The 6,617-nt window shown below is 43.3% G+C and overlaps 1 pseudogene across 1 annotated transcript; it reads left to right on the top strand.

Annotated features, from left to right (window-relative positions):
• The first annotated feature begins 292 nt into the window (after positions 1–292).
• LOC147349770 (large ribosomal subunit protein uL29 pseudogene) lies at positions 293–756 on the top strand (annotated as a pseudogene). Its single transcript, XR_015150136.1, has one exon. The product of XR_015150136.1 is annotated as a large ribosomal subunit protein uL29 pseudogene (transcript).
• The last annotated feature ends 5,861 nt before the right edge of the window (positions 757–6,617 follow it).

Here is a 6,617-nt window from a genome sequence, read left to right as displayed (position 1 = left end):
CTAAGCTTCTCTGACTCCTCTAAGCAGGTTGCAGCTCTCCTGGGTCACTCAAGATGCCATCCAACACCACAGGATAAGAGGACAGTAAGTCCCCTATGTATGAGCAAGTTGTATTCCGAGAGTGCATGCCTAAGTCCAATTTGTTATTAAGTCCAATACAGTTAACCTAGGTACCCAGCTAGCACAGTTGGCTATATAGTACTGTACTGTAATAGGTTTATAATACTTTTCACACAAACACAACATATAAAAGACAAACACAAAAAAAATTAAGGGCCTCTTCCTCTTTCCCTCCGAGAAGGCAGCGGAGGCAGACTATACAGCCATGGCCAAGATTAAGGCTCGAGACCTTCGCGGCAAGAAGAAGGAGGAGCTGCTGAAACAGCTGGAGGACCTGAAGGTGGAGCTGTCCCAGCTGCGCGTGGCTAAAGTGACAGGCGGCGCGGCTTCCAAACTCTCCAAGATCCGAGTGGTTCGTAAATCCATCGCCCGTGTACTGACCGTCATTAACCAGACTCAGAAAGAGAACCTCAGGAAATTCTGTAAGGGCAAGAAGTACAAGCCCCTGGATCTGCGGCCCAAGAAAACACGTGTCATGCGCCGCCGACTCAACAAGCATGAAGAGAACCTGAAGACCAAGAAGCAGCAGCAGAAGGAGCGGCTGTACCCCCTCAGGAAGTACACAGTCAACGCTTGAGCATCCAGCTGTCAATAAAACAGACAGACCACTGGCAAAAAAAAAAAAAAAATAAGAAAGCATTTTTGATCTTACAGTGCAGTACCTTGAACAGTACATCACAACAGCTGGCACACAGGGGCTGGCACGGAGTGAACAGGCCAGAAGAGTTCCTGATGGAGGAGGGAGAGGAGGTGGGAGACGGTAGACCTGAAGGGTCGTCAGCAATAGGAGACAGAGGGCAAGCTAAGAGTTCACTCACGCCTGACATTGATGGCAAGGGTTCTGCTTCCTTGCTGGATTTAAGTCTATCTACCAGTATTCTTGCCTGGAAAATCCCATGGGAAGAGGAGCCTGGTAGGCTGTAGTCCATGGGGTCGCTAAGAGTCGGACACGACTGAGTGACTTCACTTTCACTTTTCACTGTCATGCATTGGAGAAGGAAATGGCAACCCACTCCAGTGTTCTTGCCTGGAGAATCCCAGGGACGGGGGAGCCTGGCAGGCTGCCGTCTCTGGGGTCGCACAGAGTCGGACACGACTGAAGCGACTTAGCAGCAGCAGCAGCACCCTCTTGAAGAACCAATCCAGTGATATCTGGGTAGCAGCTCTTTTATTCTTGTCATGGATGACACGGTGGCACTGGATTGCGTTCTGAATAGCTGCTCCAAACTTCACGCACCGTTCCACGTTCAGGTCCTGCACCTCCAAAACCGACGGTGTCTCCTCAAACAGAACTAACTTCCGTGATTGGACGTGCGAATACACACTCGCATGCTTCCAAGTTCTCAGTTGGAAGGCTCGTATGGAGGGACTTACTGTAACAGGAGAGAACAGGGCTGCACCCCATGGGCGCTGCCGTAGAGCAGACCCTCAAACTGTGAGACGCAGCATCTGTCAGAAGTCTGCTGCTTGGTTCCCAGAAAGGTGTCGTCCACAGTTTGGAAACAGTGCACATGGCTCGTGTTCGAGTTTTAAACCGGTAGGTCAGCTTCTCTCTGTCTTTAATGCAAAGTTGCAAAGAAGATGAATGGACAGGGAAAGGCTCGCTGCCTTCTGCTACACTCCCACCACGGGATTCGAGAGCCTGTTGGCCCAGGCGCAGGCGCACGGGAGGCAAGGTGGGAGGGACGACCTAGTGATAGCGTACTGGCTGGGAAGAAAAAAGATCCTGTTCTTGGCATCCGATGCGTGTGATCTTAGCGAGTCCTCTAATCGCCCTTCAAGGACAGATTCTCCCCCACTTTACAAATAAGAACATGAGAGTTAGGGAAGCTCTGCGGTGTACCCATGGTCACCCAGTTGATGCCAGAGCCAAGACTGGTAACCAGATCCCTCTGTCCTGGTCGTGATGCCCTGTCCCTCTCACTCTGCCTTCTCATTCCCCCTTCCCACCTTCCAGCTCCAAAACAGTCCCAAAGTCTTTTGGCCGCATCAAAACATTTCACAGATTAAAAATGTTAGGAATTTCCTGGTGGTACAATGGATGAGAATCCGCCTGCCAATGCAGGGTACATGGGATCTCACATGTGCTGGAGCAAGTAAGCCCGAGGGCTACAACTGCTGAGCCCAAGCTCCAGAGCCCCATGCTCTACAGCAAGAGAAGACACTGCAGTGAGAAGCCCGTGCGCCACAATGAAGGTTATTCCCTGCTCACTGCAACTAGAGAAAGCCTAAGCACAGCAACAAAGACACAGCACAGAAAAAAAAAAAAAATTAATGTTAAAAATATCAAGATTTGAAGATGAGTACCATCAAGAATCTAGGAGAAAAAGAAGGATCTCGTTTCGGAGAACATTCTGCTAACTATCTCATCTTCCAATCATTAAAGTTTAGACTCAAGAGGTCCCAGAAAAAACGCCCTTTGTCAAACCAAACTAACACTGTGCCTCTGAGCTCCTATAATAATTACTGGTGGTGGTGGTGGTTTACTCACTAAGTTGTATCCGATTCTTTGTGACCCCATGGACTGTAGCCCTCCAGGTCCTCTGTCCATGGGATTTGCCAGGCAAGAATACTGGAGTGGGTTGCCATTCCCTTCTCCAGAGGATCATCCTGAACCAGGGATCAAACCCAAGACTCCTGCATTGGCAGGCAGATTCATTATCAACTGAGCCACCAGAGAAGCCCTTAATGATTACTATTTTGTTGTTTAATAAGATGCTACTGGATATTTTCAGGAAGCCGCAGTGTGAGTCCATCGGACTTCCTGTGACATTTTACAGATCATGTTCAATCCCCTTTATGGTGCCACATACATGTTTATCTCAATAACTTCTTACTGACTAGACGAAGAAATGAATGAATGCATGCATACTTTGTATACATCTTGAGTTGACCTATTGGAGTGCTGTGTGAGTCTAGGTTCTCCAGAGAAACAGAATATATGTTTCAGATATACGTGTAGACATATGATAGAGAGATCTTAAATCTCTCTCCTTCTCTCAGCTCCCATGATTGTAGGCCTGGCAACGTATTTGCTGGGCAAGCCAGCAGGCTGGAACTCAGGCAAGGTTTCAATGTTCCGATGTTGAAACAGAACTCCCTCCTCTTCGTAAACCTCAGTCTTTGCTCTTAGGCTGCAACTGATTGGATGAGGCCCACCCATGTTATGGAAAATAAAATGCTTTATTTAGAGTCAACTGATGGTAAATGTTAATCGTGTCTGGAGAGGCCTTCACAGCAACATCTAGACAAATGTTTGACCAAATGGGCACCATAACCTAGCCAAATTGACACATGAAATTCACCATCACAAGCACATACCTCCTAAATCTAGAGATGTATAAAAATACAAGTTACTATGGATACTACTAAAGAGAAGAAAAATAAGGATGTTCAAGACTGACAACTATTAGTAATAAGATGAGTATGAACTTGTAATCACAAAGTCTAGAGTTGGGATGCTGTTACTATTTTTATCCTGCTTGCTTACAGAAAATATTTGAAGAATCAGAGTCAAGAGCAAGTATCCAGAAATCGTCAAGAGAACTAAAGTTATTGAGCTTCCGTGAATGTTCACTCTAATGAATAATACAATTACTTATTATTGTATCTCCACTAACTCATAGGATTTTAGGACTATGAAGGACTTCACTGTGAGACCACTGTTTTATGGGGAAACAAATTCAAGACCAAAAAGATCGATACACTGAAGGCTGTATCCTGTTAAGCCATATGCCTCGGCCCTTCTCCACAAGCAAGCCACTCACTCATGTTAACCCAACCTTTACTGAGTACCTACCACATGCCAGACTTTCTGCCAGATCCCTTGCTAGGTCCTGGGAACACATGCCAGGCTTTTTTAAAGCACTTCTTGTATTGAAGTCATTTAATCCTCACAATGATACTTTACGGTGTATACTATTATCATCCCTGTTTTATAGAAGAAAACATGGAGGCATTGGGAGCATAAGCAGTTTGCCTGAGGTCACAAAGCAGCCAGGCCAGAGTGACGGAATTCAGACCCAGGTAGCCTTGCTCCCAAATATTGGATGGGCCAAAAAGTTCATTTGGATTCTTCCAGAAGATAGCTTGGAAAAACATAAACAAATTTTTTTGCCAACTCAGTATCTGCTCTTGTCCATTACATGATTGTCCTTCGTGGTCAGGAAGATGAAAGTATAAGCAAAGTTTTTTGGGGTTTTGTTTTTTTAACATGTTGGGAGGGATGATATTAAATGGGCTCTTAGAATATCCCAGGGAGTCATGCAACTAAGAGAGGTGAGATGAGACCTGGGGTAGAGATAGAGCCAGATTTTGTGGGGCTAATGCAATCTGAGGGCTTTCCTTTAAAATATGAAGTTATAAATACAAAATCAGGTGCAAAAATGAATATTTACTTAGAGTAACAAAAAAACTCAACAAACTGCAAATTTGCAAAATTGATCAACTATCACAAACATTACACTATCCAAAAACCTATATTTTTATTAACTGCCTAATCCACCTCAGCAATACTTTCATCCCTACACATTTGTCCTGCACATTCTCTGATTGCTCTTCCTCTAATAATGTAATTTTTTCTGCAGGGAAAATAGATCATTCAGTTCTTCTCCTGACATGATTGATAGAAATTTTATTTTTATTCTTAACAGTTTATAAGGAATTCTTTCCACTTCCCAACTAACTTCTGGTTTGTTCATGGAAATTGTAGGATTGTTGTCAAAACCAAGAGAACCTCTCAAGGATTATATATGAGCTGTGAAGTGTTCGGGTATTTCAAATTTTCTTAGGCAGTGACTATGAGATTCTTCAAATTCTTTGAACTGATGAATGTCATTAACCAGTTTGGTGTTGATTTTCTTATTATAGTGTGTATTATAAGTTTAAATTGTGTTGTCAATGTCAGTATTCTGGAGCAAATCAGCAAGAAACTTAAGCCTTTTCCCAACATGTTCATATGATTCACTCCTCTTAATTAACTGGCTTATCAAAAAAATCCAAGGATTTAGTCATCCCCTCTATTAGAAAGAGAATATCTTTCTCTTGGTGAATTTCTGCCTTTGAAATATCAAAAAAATTTCTCTTACAATTTTTTAAGGTATGAATAATTTGTATTTATTTCTTGGTTTATTTTAATGTTTTTTCATAATCCATTAAGTTTATCTGTTGGCTCTCAAATAAACAAACTAATTTAAAGATGACAAAAATAGATTCTCTTTCATCTACATCCAAATTAAGAGTCTGTAATTTCCCACTTCTTCTATTGAAATGTTCCAAAATCTCTTTCCAAATGCCAAGAAAAATGCATATTCAAGGTTTATCAACTTTTTCAATAAGCTTTTTCTTCTTAATTATGTTTAGGCTCTTCTCCCAAATCTTCAGAAATATATTTTAGAGTACTTGACACATTCTGTTTTACAAGGTTCACATGGTTTCATAATGGGCAGATCTTCTCATGACACTTAAATGCTTGAAAGAAAAAATCCATGCTTGGCCAACCTGGGGAAAAAAAACCATGGAACATACCAATGTACCAAAACAGTCAACAACTTTAGGCATGGTAGAGGCAGCAGGGGGACCAGGAAAGAAAATGCCCAAGGTCATACCTGATTGCAGAGAAAATATTTTATTTTTGCAAATTTACAAAAACGTATGGCTTGAGGGGAGGAGTAAATTAGGAGTTTGGAGTTAACATATACACACTACTGTATATAAAATAGATTAACAAGGACCTACTGTATAGCACATGGAACTACATCCAATATCTTAGAATAATCTGCAATGGAAAAGAATCAGAAAAAATATGTATATGTATAGATACGCATGTGCCTGCCAAGTCACCATCCGACTCTTTTCAACCCTATGGATCGTAGCCCACCAGGCTCCTCTGTTCATGGGATTGTCCAGACAAGAATACTGGAGCGGGTGGCCATGCCCTCCTCCAGGGGATCTTCCCAACCCAGGAGTCAAACCCACATCTCTTATATCTCCTGCACTGGCCGGCAGCTTCTTTACCACTAGTGCCACCTGGGAAGCCCCTACATATATAAGCACACCTGAAATATTGTAAATCAACTATACCTCAATTTAAAAAAAAACTTATGGCCTTGTGAACACGTTGCTAGCTGCCCTTCCAGGGTTTTGGAAGGGACCTGAAACTGAATCCACAAGGCAGGGAGAAGTTGAGTGTCCTAACAAGCAGACGACAGCAACAAAATTCCCAGGGAACTGACAAGGCCAGACAAGATTCCCATGAGGGCCAGAACACCAGCAAGACCAGGACAAGAACAGCTCAAGACACTGAGAGAGCCTGCCCTGTGGTCAATGAGACACTCAGGATGTTATCGAAAGGAGCGTGTGTGTGTGAGTTCTGCCTGCTTGCTGCTCAAAAGCCAATAGACATCCCAGGTTGGTGGGAAGGAAAGTTAGCTTTATTTCAGATGCCAGCAACTGGGGGAGGGAGGGTGGCAGACATCTGTTCATAGGCTGACTCCCCT

Source organism: Bos grunniens, chromosome 21, assembly GCF_055505025.1.
Source record: "Bos grunniens cultivar Pamir isolate PY7600 chromosome 21, Bosgru_T2T1.0, whole genome shotgun sequence".
Taxonomy (NCBI): Eukaryota; Metazoa; Chordata; class Mammalia; order Artiodactyla; family Bovidae; genus Bos; species Bos grunniens.
The sequence above is the reverse complement of the archived record's forward strand: the minus strand, read 5'-3'. Positions and strand labels throughout refer to the sequence as shown.